We start from the raw sequence: 14904 nt of genomic DNA, 5'->3' as shown, positions 1-14904 counted from the left end.
GAAGAAAAATGTAATCTGTTGCTCAGTTTATAGACTGTTCTGTGAGAATAGAATAGCTCTGTACTTTATGAGTATAACCAGGAGCACATATGCACATAGGATCCTGCATACTATCGACTCCCTAGCTATATATCCTAAACACGGTTTGAGAATACCTATCAGTTGTGGTCCACACAGACACCAACCAAATCATCTTTATATTATTTATATTTGACCTTGCTTCATAAAATAACTTGGTATAGTTGATGACAAGTATGGACATCTAGAAAATATATATGAGTATACATCAATGTTTCAGGGACTGAGGAAAAAAAAAGAAAATAAGAGTGTAACATCCCAGAGATGAAGGGCTACATGTTGGCTTAATACACAAAAGGTGCTCAATCATTCTTTGTTGAGGAAATGAAGGAATAGGGATGATAAATGTAAGGGCAAGTTTAAGAGGCGAAAACGCACAGTCTGTCTTTTGGTTTCTTAGTCGCAACACACAAACACACAAAATGGTAAATCTCATAAAATCAGACTTTTATTTTTCAAAGTCTTTTTCTCTCCCAATAGGAAGGATGGTAGCTGAGGGAGGGAGCATGAAATGAGTTGTTCCACTTTGTACATGGGGGTGCATTTTCTCTTTATTCTTAAGAAGCCGCGTAGGTAGTACTCTCCTGAATTCAAACAAGAGAAGATAGCCCTTATGGGAAATGGAAAAAAAAAAATTCTTATTAGCTTTCTAGTGGCCTCATTTGTCAAGTGATGTGCCAGCTGTGAGGTTCTTAACCATAACCTTAAAATCAAGCATTCAGAACCTGGAAAAAGATTTGTTTTCTGGATAGAAAAATGAAGCAGAAAATCCCTGACTTACGTGTCACTTTAAATCAAGGAAAGAATTGTCATAGTACTAATCTACTAGTCCAACATGCTTCCAGTGAAACGTTTGCCATGCAGAGCAAAGGCCTATTTATCTTCCCTGATAACAACCTCAAAATTTAGAGAGAGAGAGAGAGAGAGGACACCCTAGTTTCTATGATTAACCTTTCATTACTTTGTTATCCATGAGTTCATCTAAGTTCTAAAATTTTCATTTTCAGGAAGGTTATTTTCAAAGACATTAGCCCTTTCAAACTCTAGGGTAGGAGTAAGATATTCCAAGGCATACATATGTGCTTTACACACATACACAATACTTGCATACACACAAGCATTATGGTTACATAATATATATATATACATACATCTGTATCTCTATATATGCTATTTAAGTTATATACTATAACACAGTATATAGGTAGATCATGTCTCTGGGTATTGATATATTCATATATTAGTATGCCTCTTTGCATATCCAGGTTCACTGAACATATTTCTGCATGTATGTGCATGAATTCACAAGCATATACTATCAAAGACACACCCACACACTTTCCCAATTATCATCTTGTCATCTTTGGCCTTGCACATTACTATTTCCCAACCTGCATGGCCTCAAGCATAAACATACCTTTCCTCTCCTGTTTACTGATTTACTTTTCACCAGATAAACACGATCCTGTGACCATGACCTGCCCTCGACCTGTTTTCCTTTGCCAGCCAAAGGAACCGTGAGCGCCGGAGATCCTTATGAGAGGGTGGGGTGGGGGGGACTATCATTTTCGTAAAGTTTGGGACGTGCACAGGGAAACTGACACTTCTGAATAGTGCACTGGATATCTGAAGCCAGCAGATGTTACTCTGCATGTTTTAAACTTACTGCCCTCTCCCACCATGTAAAGATTATAATGTTTCATTTCTCAGTAAACCTAAATGAAAACCTACTATTTGAGAACGAATATCATTTCTCCTGGGAAAACAAATCAATACCAGTTCTCTAGTTTCAATACTCACAGTAAGTGCATATTTCTCATGCTTTATTCACAAAGGCATCCCTTTGTACAAATAAGTTTAGATGCTTGCTAAAATGCAACGGGGGCAGCCCGAGTCTGTAAGAACATTGACAAGTCGAGGTTTTCACACAGAGATCATGTGCACATTTTGCTTACATTATATTAAATTAATAATGGAGAAATATGGTTGAAAATATATATACAATTGGCAACCACAAATGTCTATATTACAGATTATGTGGTCGGGCTGAAAGCTATTTCTTGCAAAGAACGCCCGACACCGACTTGCTTTTCCGAACAGCATGACAGTACGCATTATTATATATTTACAGCAAAAAAGAAAGCTGTTAAATCAAAAGGAATCAGTTTAACCCTTGCAGTCGAAAAAGGTCTGATAGGGGACTTTCACACCATTGACTAGAAAAAAATACCTTAACTATTAACTTGAACCATGTTTCAGGTCTTGCTCACGAGAAGGATGTCTTCTTTCTCAGTTGGATTTAATTGTTCGGGATGCTTTACTCCTTTCTTTGAGTGTCTCCATTTCCAGTATGAATGTCTGGTACAAAAACCCCACTGCTCCCAAAAGGGTCCGACTTTTATGCTAAACTCATTTCCATGCTATCATCAATGGCAGTTCCATCAATCATCATTGGGAAAATATTTCAGTATCAATTCTTTAGCACCAGGGACCCAGAACAAGTTTGGGTACTTCATGTGTATAGATGGTACCATAAAGAGTGGCAAACCAAGGGAAGGTCATGGGATTATTTTTATTTTTATTTTTATTTTTTTACATAGCAGATCCATTGGTTGTCCATATTTTTCATTTCTAGTATTACCTAGTAAAGAACTGCAAGTGAATTCCAAATGTGTAGCAAATTTATAGACATGTACCATGTTTTTTCCAGGCTGGGCTCACCACTTCTTTCCCTTCCTGCCTGACAATATGTTGCCATGCTATAAAAGCCCTGATGCCCATTTTCAACGATTAGCTGTACATCAGCATTACCACCACAAATCCACAAGTTTCACATCAAGCATTAAATGGGATGAATATTGATCTGCTAAAGAGGATTTATTTATTTCTAGCTCTATCCAAAGATCAACTGCTAGCAGCTTTTGGGGGATCTGTGAAGCTCTCACAGCACAAAGCTACTGCATACATGACACTGGACTTGACATTTCAGTTCTGGAAGAAAACCAAACAGTAAATTCAGTGCAATAATCCTAGATAAATGAGATGATCACTGGAAAAGCTGAGATAGTTAAGTGGTCTATCAGAGAAGTCCAACGGATGGTATTGAACAGTTGCTACATAGAATCCTCACTCATGTCAATATGGTCCAAAGCACCATCATATCAGATGCCAATATAATCACATTAAAACGAGCTCTACCTCCTGCTCCGATTTTTCTGCCTGTGTATTTTGCTGGATTTGCAAGTGATTGTAAATAATGCACAATGTGACAAAAGCTGTAGCTTCAAGAGTATGCAGAGCAATTGTTTTGAATATGTGTAAGCTGCGTTATAATGCAGCATGACATATATGAAATGCATTAAATCGAATTATGCTATATAGCGGGCGGGATGCAGCTCCATGTTCTTACTGGGAGCTCAAGGGATGAGGGGGCAGATCTGTGTAACCTCAATCCAATCAGTTTTAGAAAACAAAGATCAAATTCCGTCCTAAATCTTCGAAGACTTGTGGAGTCCTCTCCCATCTCTCCAGCGTGGAATACCTGTTCTCCTGTGTCACATTCAAGAACTATTATCACTCAAACTCACGCTCGAACCTTGGTTGAACCAAATAGAAATTCAACTTTTGCTGGAGTTCAGGGTTGCTGAGAGAGGTGCCCTTTAATGTTAACATCACCAAAAATGGACTTCTACTTCTAAGGGTATTTAAAAAACAGTTTGTTCCCCCAAATCTTTGTTTACCAGAAAATGTGGCACTTTTCATTTTGGTATATTTAATAGAATCAGGCTGAACAACCACTTGTTTACATTTTTTCTCATTGCCAAAAATATTAAAAAATAAAATAAATCAAAACCAAATTTTTGTATGTCTAGAGATCTAAGAAAGGCTCATGTTAATTAATTATCTTGGTCCAACCCGTCCCACAAATTCAGTAAGCTTGGTGCTATACAGACAAAAGCAATTTATAATTTAGAGTGATGTAGTAAAAACAGTCACTTGAGCGTCATTTCTTTATTTGTGGGTCCTTTTATGCCACTTCACTCGTATTAGATAGAATACATTAACTGGAAAAGTGCTTATTTTCCTTTGCCTTGTAGAGACACCATCTGGAAGAAACTGTTTTCGTAAATCTGTGAAGGCTGAGAGGTACAACAACAAAACACCATCTTAGATTTTCTCCGGCCTCTGCTGTATTGTAATGCTTTGCAGTTTGATTGTTTACATTGTCTTAATTATTAAACTTGTCAAACTGGAGAGAAAGTCTCAATACCTGAAGAAACAAAAAGAGAAGAAATAAGTGGAATATGTGAAGGTTTTGCAGTGCTAAGGAAATGGAAGCAGCATCCCAACATGTAACTCTACCCTTTTGGAAAAAACAAAACAAAACAAAAAATCCTTCTATATTAATCATAATGGTTCTGGAGGCTGAAAAATCATGCTTTGTTATGGATATTTGAAACTTTCGGTAGCAGATGTCCTTGGAAAAGGTACCACTTAGCTTAATTAGGGTTTGTCTGCAGACCTGAGGGTCTAGATTGCTAAGGCCAAATGATGTTTATCAGTTTAAACAGTGTCATTGGAAGCAAGAGAAACAGGAATAAACATTACATACCCATTATCTGCACACTCTGGTTTTGTAGTTCATTATAATTCATGTTAGTCACCCAGAAAATAGGTAGCATGTACACTGATCTTAAAAAAGAATAAAAAATAGATGCCAAGTGCATGGGAGAAAGGTTTGGGGCTAGATTTTGAGCTTGATTAATTATCCACTTTGAAGATCTTTTAAAAACAGAAAACTTTGTGCTTTTAGTATTTTTCCTTCCCTGAAGGAAAACAAAGCATTTAATAACTATATAATATGCCAGTTAATACTTTCTTTTCAGGAGTTGAATTTCCTCACTTATGAATCATCATACCTTTTGAGGAGGAAAATTAAAAGAAGATTGGGAGTGGGATTATGACACAATATTGTGACCCTGTATTTAGGGGATTTTCTCAAACCATTGATTCTAGAAAATGGAATAGTCTTGAGAGTTTCGATTCATTGACTGTATGGTTCGTGTCACCTATAGATACCTGGCGAAGTTCCCCATACCTGAGAACAGCTGGTTCTCTTGGGTCATTCTCCCTGTCCTCCTCAATGCCTCATCTTCCTTTTAGACATCTCCTGGGCAGTTTTTTGTGGGATAATACTCGATATACATTAAAAATGTAAAAATCAAAGATTTTAAGAGACTAAGAATTTCGAATGTCAACGAACTATCCACTTATCTCTGTTATGCTTCAAAGTTCTCCGTAGACACAGAGTGGGCATGCAAGAAAATGAAGCTTTTTTATTGAACTAAACTTTGTCATCCAGATTTTCTTAAGCAGGACTCCAGTTGAACCTGTCTCATGGTTACTATTACTCAATTAATTGTGAGGAAATCAAGCTATTAAAGAAACTAAAAAGTGCCTTCACAGATGGCCTTGACAAAAATTAAAAGTCATATACACCCTTAATAATCTGCATACAGGAGATTCTAAAACCCTTTTGCATATGTCTCAGTAGATATGATTCTAGTGACCTCGAGCAGTCATACCGAAAGCTAAGACTGCAGGATATCTGCCTTATTCTTCTTGGACATAATGCTGTTCCTGAGCAACGACACCTTCCTTCAGAAACACTTCGTAACATATGCCACACTGAAGTGGACCGCAATGCTGGCGGCTAAAGGAACATGGTGAGATTGTAGAGGGCAGGAAAAGCATCCCTCTCTCCTTCCCACTTTGAAAATATATGATCAGGCACACCTTTTCCCTTCCTGTTGGATATGTAAGACAATAGCCATTTTCATTTCTTTCATTATTATTGTGGGTAAACCAAGGCCATTTAGATAATGTGCTGCTTTCGTCTGGATTTTTTATGGCAGCTGGGAGGAAACACGTGAGAAAGGTGCTAAAGGCAAGCTTTCGAGTCATTGTGCTGAGGGCTGGGCTGGAAACTTGAGTTGAATTACTTAGTTAATCAAATGTCTCGATGTAAAAAGACTGTGGAAGCACTGTTTTGTGGGGGCTTATTTCAGAGACAGATCTGCTTAGATCTCTGCTACCGTTTTTCCAATTTCCTACCGAGAGTAAATTGGTTTTGCTCACATTATTGCTCTTTCTCACGTTTCAGTTGGTCTTACCAGGGAAAATGACTCAATGCCGTAGCAACGATTTGGAGAATACCAATCCCTCTGATTTAGACAACAGGTTTTTATTTCTCCGCATCCATTGTTCTGGATGCTTTTTCTTCTGTTTATAAACAGACTGGAACAAAGGCCTATTGTTCTTAACATGCACTGCATGTGCTCCTAACATATTTGGAAAAATATAGCAGGAAGGGTTTTCTTTTCCAGTTAAATATTATACTACTGCCTAACAAAAGTGCTAGCAGCATAAAATGATGCAATAAACCTCTCTAACAGTAGCTGATTTGTATGCAACAATGACCATAAGGGTAACTCTTCAGCAAACCTGAGTCTCATATATAATGCATAGCAGTTAATAAATCATAGTAAAATCAGATGGCTTAGAGCCAACAATACCTAACTAGTAATGGAAAGGGGTGGAAAGATTTATAGAGAGACAGATTCTGTCTGGATTTTGCTTTTAAGATGCTCACCAACTGCAGTGGAGTATCTTACTCAGTTTCTCACTGGACGTGTATTCTGTTGATTGATTCCATCTTTTTTTCTGAGGGTCTTTTGCGGAAAGTGGCTCCCCGTTTTCTTCTACCACCAGGTGGAGTGTTTTCTACCAAGTAGTTAAGGCTTCACGCTTCAGAATCAATACAGATCTTATGGGGAGAAAATGTTCCTTTTGAACCTCTAGTTATTTGAAAAACAAGTTTCCGTATCGTGTTTCCCTCCATCAGGTACATGCAGATACACACACCTTGAAATTTCTGCTCGAAAATCAAACTTCATATGGCATTTCACATATCTCGATGGAGAGTCGGGGTAGAGTTTTTGCTTTATACTTTCAGAACAGAGTGTTCTTAGATGTGCTCATTCTACGTCACTGCCAATGTTTTACTGACTGTATCATGTGAATTTTAAAAACACAGAGTTTACAAATTTGTCACATGTCAAGAGACATAATATTGAAGACAACATGTGCCATACAGATCTGAGAGAAGAATTCGTTTCAAATCTGTTTCTGGTTATTAGTAGGTTTTGCTCAATTTCCGGTGCTGACATGGGCTATTGAGATGTGTGGCAAACATGTCACCTCAGAGTTGGAAATATTTGAACCTCCTGAATTATGACCTTTTACAAATTCTTAACATTAAAATAAATGAAGATAAATTACTGAAGTAGGCAGTCGGTAATGGAAATTATTAATGCCTCTTTTTAGTTGCCTATGTAATTTTCTACCCAGTGCAGACTCCAGTTTTTATTTTAGATCACTTTACATTTACATTTTGACCAAGTGTGGAAAAGAAATAACATATTTGAATGTTACAGTACTGGTGTACATATTTTAATAAAAATGTGCGTTAGAGTGCCTCTTTAGTGATGTATATGGGAGGTAAATGGATAAAAGACAGCATATAACAATAGTCTTAAATTTTTTTTTCTTTGCCTAGTGCATTAGGATTATTCGCCTTCAATAGTAGTAGCCACAAGATGGCAGTAATTCCTTATCAATCGTCTTTGCTGGGGCTAACCGCATAGTGCCTGATTCCTGGTTAGGGAAAGGTGGGAAAATTAAGAAAAGGACTTCCTAGGATTTAGGCTGAAAATAAAATGGTACAAGGTGTAGAGATAATAGGAGTGGTCTAAAATAGAATGAAATTAGTTTTGCCCTGATGTCTTTTGGTTTTCAGGAGGCAGAAATGTCAGGTGAAATGGTGTCCTCAATCAGAATGATCCCCTAGAAGGCAGTATTATTAAAGGACCACTTTGGAATAATCTAGAATGTGACTAGTTTTATTTCTTTATGTAGTAATTAATTTCCTGGTGACTATAAAGACTTAGGTTTGTTTTGGCAGATTGACTTATTGGCTCTCATATGACAGTGCTGCAGTAATGCTCAGTGATTGTAGGTGATGGTTAGATAGAGATGTTTCACTGTAAAAACGTTTATATGTCCCTGAAATAAAACATTAATTCAAAATAAAATAACTGAGGGTAAAAATACAAAATGAAGTGTCCAAACAGTATGTTTGCCCCAGAGCATTCTGTACTTTAAGCATGCAGAACGGCCCATATTTCCAGGTATTGGTGGTTTAAGCAAGTGTGTAGATAACAAAGCAAATCTGAAAATTGTACTTTTTTTTTTTTTTTTTTTTATTCTTTACAAATGACTCCAACTGATAAAGAAAGTAAGGTCTACTTTGTAAATGTTAGCCAACATGGATAAGATATTTATGAACTAGAGATTTAGAAATAAATACTGCCAATAAAATATTTTTTTAAAAAATAGGTAATCATACATAATGGCATAATATTTAGCATAAAGCTAGAGGACACAATGGCTCAGAAAGTTGTCACAGAGCTCTGAAAGGCTAACTATAACTGGCTAAGTTCTAAAAAATACCATGTGAAATTAACACATTTAGTATCAGATGAATTTGATTAAGTTTTACTCATTAAATGGAAAAGAATTGTATTCATTTTTGTTGATAATTGCAAAGCTTATTTCAACTCTATTTTGAATAAATAATATCTAATTTCCTGCTCAGTATTATAATTTTGATTGTAGTATTTCAGGATTTTGATAGATTTTCTTTGTGTCTATAAAGGAAGAGTCAAGGGACATATAGGAATACTTCAAACTTAATGTGTAATTACTAGAAATATCTAAATAATAGAATGGAAGGATATTTTGAAATATAATGTTTACTGTTTTATCTCAATTTGTTTGCATTATATTTTCTGCTAGCATAGACCCAGTGACTGAGAAAAATATTTATTTCTATTCTTTCCTATTCTGGTTTATCTAAAATGGCCATTTGTAAGACAGTTTAGGAAATTTAGTTGAATTTATTTTTTTTAAATATATAGCAGAGGCTAAATATAGTTCCTGTAAGTATATGATATTTAATACATTCTTACCACTGTTGCCAAGCATATTAAAGTCATTAGAATATTTGCTTCATTTAAGCTGGGGTTAAAGCAGGTATATAGTTATCATAGCAGGATGACTGGGGATTTTGGTCATATTTTCTTCATGTGGATAAACCTTGATTGGAAAGAGAAAGACCATTTTAGAGAGAGGAAGAGAGTGGTTCAGAGAACCTATGTTTCTTTTATCTGCCCATAAGCTTTGATTTATTTATGATATAACAATATTGTAGAACATAACTTTGAAAATTCTGTACTGGAAAAATAAATTTCTCCTGAGAAGATCCTTCAGAAGACATGAAAGTTTCAAACAGGAGAGAATGAAGACTCATAATCTAGTTTTTTTTTTTTCCCTCAAAAATCCTTTTAAGTTATAATCATCAAATCCTTTAAAAGTACAGTTACATTTTAACATGGAAAACTATAGATATTTCCTAATCAACTAGACAACCATGTGAAATATTCAAAATTATTACTAGACATGGCATAAAGAAACTACATAACATATGGTTCTTCATAGCCAATTTGCATTTGGTTATTAGTAACAAAATGCAATATTGTTAAGTAACCATTATTAAAATAAAATAGGATCATGATTGAATAAGATGTCCCTTCTTTGTGTCCCCTCTCTCAGCAATAACAATTTGGGATCCATCCATTGGTAAAAGTGCCTTTTGGGAGCTGTAGGATCCAGCAACAAGGGACCTGGTGGAATATTGTATTCAAGCATACAGACCTTGGTCTCAGCTGTGGGCTCTGTTGTAGCCCCTGAACTGAATTCAGCTCCTCTGTGCTATGGTACAGAAGCCACTGGAAAAGACTATCTTAGGTAATTACTCATGGATGAGATAGCCTTTGTGGAAATCCAGGTTTCCACCAGAGAAGTTCAAGCACACTGTTGAAGCAAAAAAAAGTACAAGTTTAGATGCCTTAGAGAGAACAGTTAGTGAAGACTGCTGAAGGTGACTGCTACTTCAAATACAAAGATAGCAACACAAAAATTCAAAAAACATGAAAAATCAAGGAAACATACCACCACCAAAGGATCACAATAACTTTCAGTAACCAGTCCCAAAGACCCAGAGATCTGTGATTTACCTGTTACAGAACACAAAATAGCATTATGAAGAAACTCAGTGAGCTACAAGAAAAGACAGAAATATTATTAAAAAAATAGATAAATGTGTGAGGTGATGGATGTGGTAATTAACTAGATGGGGAGTATCCTTTCACAATGTATATAAAATCACCACAACTACAATTTAAATATCTTGCAATTTTATATGTCAAGTATACCTCAGTAAAGCTAAAATAATAAAAAAAAAGATTAAAAACAGAAAATACAAAAAAAAATCAACAAAAATCAGGAAAACAATAGGCAGAGTGAGAAGTTTAACAAAGAAATAGAAATTTAGGGGCACCTGTGTGGCTCAGTAGGTTAAGCCTCTGCCTTTGGCTCAGGTCATGATATCAGGGTCCTGGGATTGAGTCCTACATCAGGCTTTCTGCTCAGTGGGGAGCCTGCTTCCCCCCCCCCCCCGCCTGCCTCTCTGCCTACTTGTGATCTCTGTCTGTCAAATAAATAAATAAAATCTTAAAAAAAATCAAAATTTAGGGCGCCTGGGTGGCTCAGTGGGTTAAGCCGCTGCCTTCGGCTCAGGTCATGATCTCAGAGTCCTGGGATCGAGTCCCGCATCGGGCTCTCTGCTCAGCGGAGAGCCTGCTTCCCTCTCTCTCTCTCTCTGGCTGCCTCTCCGTCTGCTTGTGATTTCTCTCTGTCAAATTAATAAATAAAATCTTTAAAAAAAAAAAATAAAAAAAAAAAATAAAAAAAAAATCAAAATTTAAAAATTAATCAAGTAGAAATTCTGAATATAAAGAATACAATGAATAAAATAGAAAATGCAATAGAGAGCATCAACAGTAGAATGGGTCAAACAGAAAAAAAATTCTTAGAGGACTGAAATTTTGAAATTATCTAGTCATAGAAAAACAAAGAAAAAGAGTAAAAAAAAGAATGAAGAAAGCTTATGTGATCTATGTGATAATGACAATAAAAAAAGAAACCATTTGCAAATTTTTGGAGTTCCAGAAAGAGAAAAGAGGGAGGCAAAGGCAGAAAAAAATTATTAAAAAAAAATGGCTGAGAAATTCCTAAATCTGGAGAGTGATTTGTGTACACAAGTTCTTGAAGTTCATAGATCACTAAACAAACTCAAAGAGATCCTCTCCAAAACACATTATAATAAAACTGTCAAAAATTAAAGACAAAGTGAGAATCTGAAAAACAGGAGAGAAAAAAAAAAAAACTTGTAATTTACAAGAGAACCCCCATGAGATTATCAGCAGATATGTCAGCAGAAACTTCACAGGCCAGGAGAAAGTGAGATGATATGTTTAAAGTGCTGAAAGATAAAAATTGCCAACCAAAAATCCTCTATTCAGCAAAGTTATCCTTCAAAATGGAGGAATAAAGACTCCCAGAGAATAAAAGTTCTGCCTTATAAGAAACACTAACAGTTCTTCAAGCTGAAATGAAAGATTTTAAACTATAATTATGAAAACATACAACACCCTGGTAAAAGCAAGTATAGTCAAATTCAGAATACTCTAATACTATAATATGGTGGTGTATCAACCACATAACTCTAGAAAGAAGGTTAAAGGAGAAGAATAATTAAAATAGCCATAGCTACAATAGTTTGTAGGTAAGTGCAGAATATAAAAAGAAGTATATTTCCATATCAAAAGCATGAAAAAGGGAGAATAAAAAAGTGAGGTTTTGTGTGCAGTTGAAGTTAAATTTTTATCAACATAAAGTAGACTGCTATATCTATGTTTTACTTAAGCCTCATGGTAACCACAAGGTAAAAACCTACACTATATTCATAAAAGAAAAAAAAAATCAAATCCATACCATTATGGAAAATCATCAATTCATAAAGGAAAGCATTAAGAGAGGAAGAAAGAGAATCCTAAAACAACTAGAAAAGAGTAAGATGACATTAGTAAAGTCATAGTGACCAATAATTACTGTAAGTGTAAATGAGTTAAATTCTCCAATCAAAAGATGGAATGGCTGATGGATGTAAAAACAAGCTCCAACTACATGCTGCCTAAAAGAAACATACTCCAGCTTTAAGAACACCCATAGGCCCAAAATGAAAGAATGGAAAAGGTATTTTCTGCAAGTGGAAATGAAGAGACATCAGGGTATCTATACTTATATCAGACAAAATAGACTTTACACAAAAACTGTATCAAGAGACAAAGAAGGTCATTATAAAATTATAAAGGGGTCAATTTATCAGATATAACAATTGTAAATATATATAAGTATGTATGTATGTATATGTGTGTATGTGTATATCTATATATCCATACCAAAGAATAATGTTACAAATATATGTATACATATGTATGTGTGTGTGTGTGTGTGTGTGTATCTCCACATCTAAATATATTAAGCAAGTACTAACAAATGCAAAGGGAGAAAGAGACATGTGGGATTATATCAAAAGCAAACATAAACAAGTGGATTATATCAAAGCTTCTGCACAGCAAAAGAAATATTCAGCAAAATGAGAAAGCAACCTATGGAATGGGACCAAATATTTGCAAATCATATACTAATATATGGTTAATATCCAAAACATAAGAAGCTTACACAACTCAATATAAAACAAAACAAACAAAAACAAAGAAAGAAAAAACCCAAACTTATTTAAAAATGAGCAGAGGAACTGAATAGACATTTTCTAAAAACGGTATACACATGGCCACCAAGTATATGAAGAGATGCTCAACATTCATAATCATGAGGGAAATGGAAATTAAAACCTTGTCGAAAAGATGAGAGACAACAATTGTTGATAAGGATGTGAAGAAAATGCAAGTCTTGTACAGTCTAGGTGTTATTACAAATGGGTACAGCCACTACAGAGAACAGAATGGAAGACCATCAAAAAATTAAAAATAGAACTATCATATTATCAAGGAATCTCACTTCTCGGTATATGTATAAAGGAAATGAAGCCATTATTTCAAGAAGATATATGTACTCCCTGTTCACCACAACCTTATTCATAGTAGTCAATATAATCCACCTCTAAATGAATGGATAAAGAAGATATGGTATACATACAATGGACTATTATTCAACCATGGGGAAGAAGAAAATGCTGACATCTGTGACAACATCGGTTGACCTAAAGAATATTATGCTAAGTGAAATAACAAAGTAAAAAATTTTATACACCAAATAAAAAAAATTTTTAAAGTGGAAAGACCTGATTAAAAAGGGATGTAAGTAGGGTGGCTGGGTTTCTCAGTGGTTAAACATCCAACTCTTGATTTTGGCTCAGGTCATGATTCCAGGGTTGTGAGATTGAATCCCACACTGGGCTCCGTGCTCAGCATGGAATCTGCTCAAGATTCTCTCTCCCTCTTCCTTTGCCCTCCCCGCCAACTCTCTCGGTTTCTCTCTCTCTCTCAGAATAAATAAAATCTTTCTTTAAAAAATGGATATAACAATCCTAATAATCTAGCTTTAAACTATTATCTTACTACTCTCTGAATGTTTGAGTTACAGTATTATTTTCACCAAAAATATCAGCCTGATTGTATTGCTGCTTCACTCACTCTTAAGTGCTAGTTACATAGTCACTTAACAAGGATCCTGGTCAGCTACCCATTTGATTTTCTATGGCTCATGGATCCTGGCTCAGTTGTAACCTAGAAACACAAACACAAAGACTTGTTATGGAAATGCACATGACTGATGAAGACACAATGTACATTCTGAATTCTCTTTATTAGTAGTATGTAATCTTAGGAGATTTTATGATTGCAGTTCATTGTTGATCTTAGTCATGTCTCAGAAGCCTATTGGACTCATAGCCACTTGGTAATACGCAATGGGCAGTGTCCTGGTGGCCTCAGAGGATATTAGAGGTCCATATATTATCTAGGACTACAGCTTTATTCTAAAACTATCTCCCAAGATATTAATTTTAATAAATGATTCTTATTTCTTTAAAAAAGTATCCATTGAAATCCACTAATTTGAATCCCTTCAGATATATATACATGCATGGGATTACTGATCATATGGTAGTTCAGTTTTTAATTTTTTTGAGGAAAAGTCATCCTGTTTTCCATAATGGCTGTACCATTTTACATTTCTGCCAAACACACACACAGACACACAGGAAATATTACTCAGCTATAAAATTGAAGGAAACCCTGTCATTTTCTGGGCATTGTGCTAAGTGAAATAGATCAGAAAGTGAAGGACAAATGCTGTATGGTATAACTTGAATGTGAAATCCAAAAAAAAAAAAAAAGCCAATTCCATAAAAAGCAGAATAAAATGGTTGTCAGGGACTGGAGGGATGGAGAATGGGATGATGTAGGTCAAAGGGTACAAATTTTCATTTATTAGAAGAATAAATTCTGAGGATCTGATATACAGCATAATTGTGGTTAATAATATTGTTTGAAAGGTACTGAGAATATATCTTAAGCATTGTTACTACACACACACATAAAAGACTTAACTATGTTACATATGTAAGGTGATAGATGTGTTCATTATTTTAATTTGGTAATCATTCTACTAAATACACACACATATATATTTACATATATTCATCATGTTGTGCACTTCAAATACATATATTTGCCAATTATTTCTCAATAAAGCTTTTTAAGGTTTTTAAGTTTAAGT

Source organism: Mustela erminea, chromosome 2 (genome assembly GCF_009829155.1).
Source record: "Mustela erminea isolate mMusErm1 chromosome 2, mMusErm1.Pri, whole genome shotgun sequence".
Classification (NCBI taxonomy): Eukaryota; Metazoa; Chordata; class Mammalia; order Carnivora; family Mustelidae; genus Mustela; species Mustela erminea.
Note: the sequence above shows the minus strand (reverse complement) of the source record.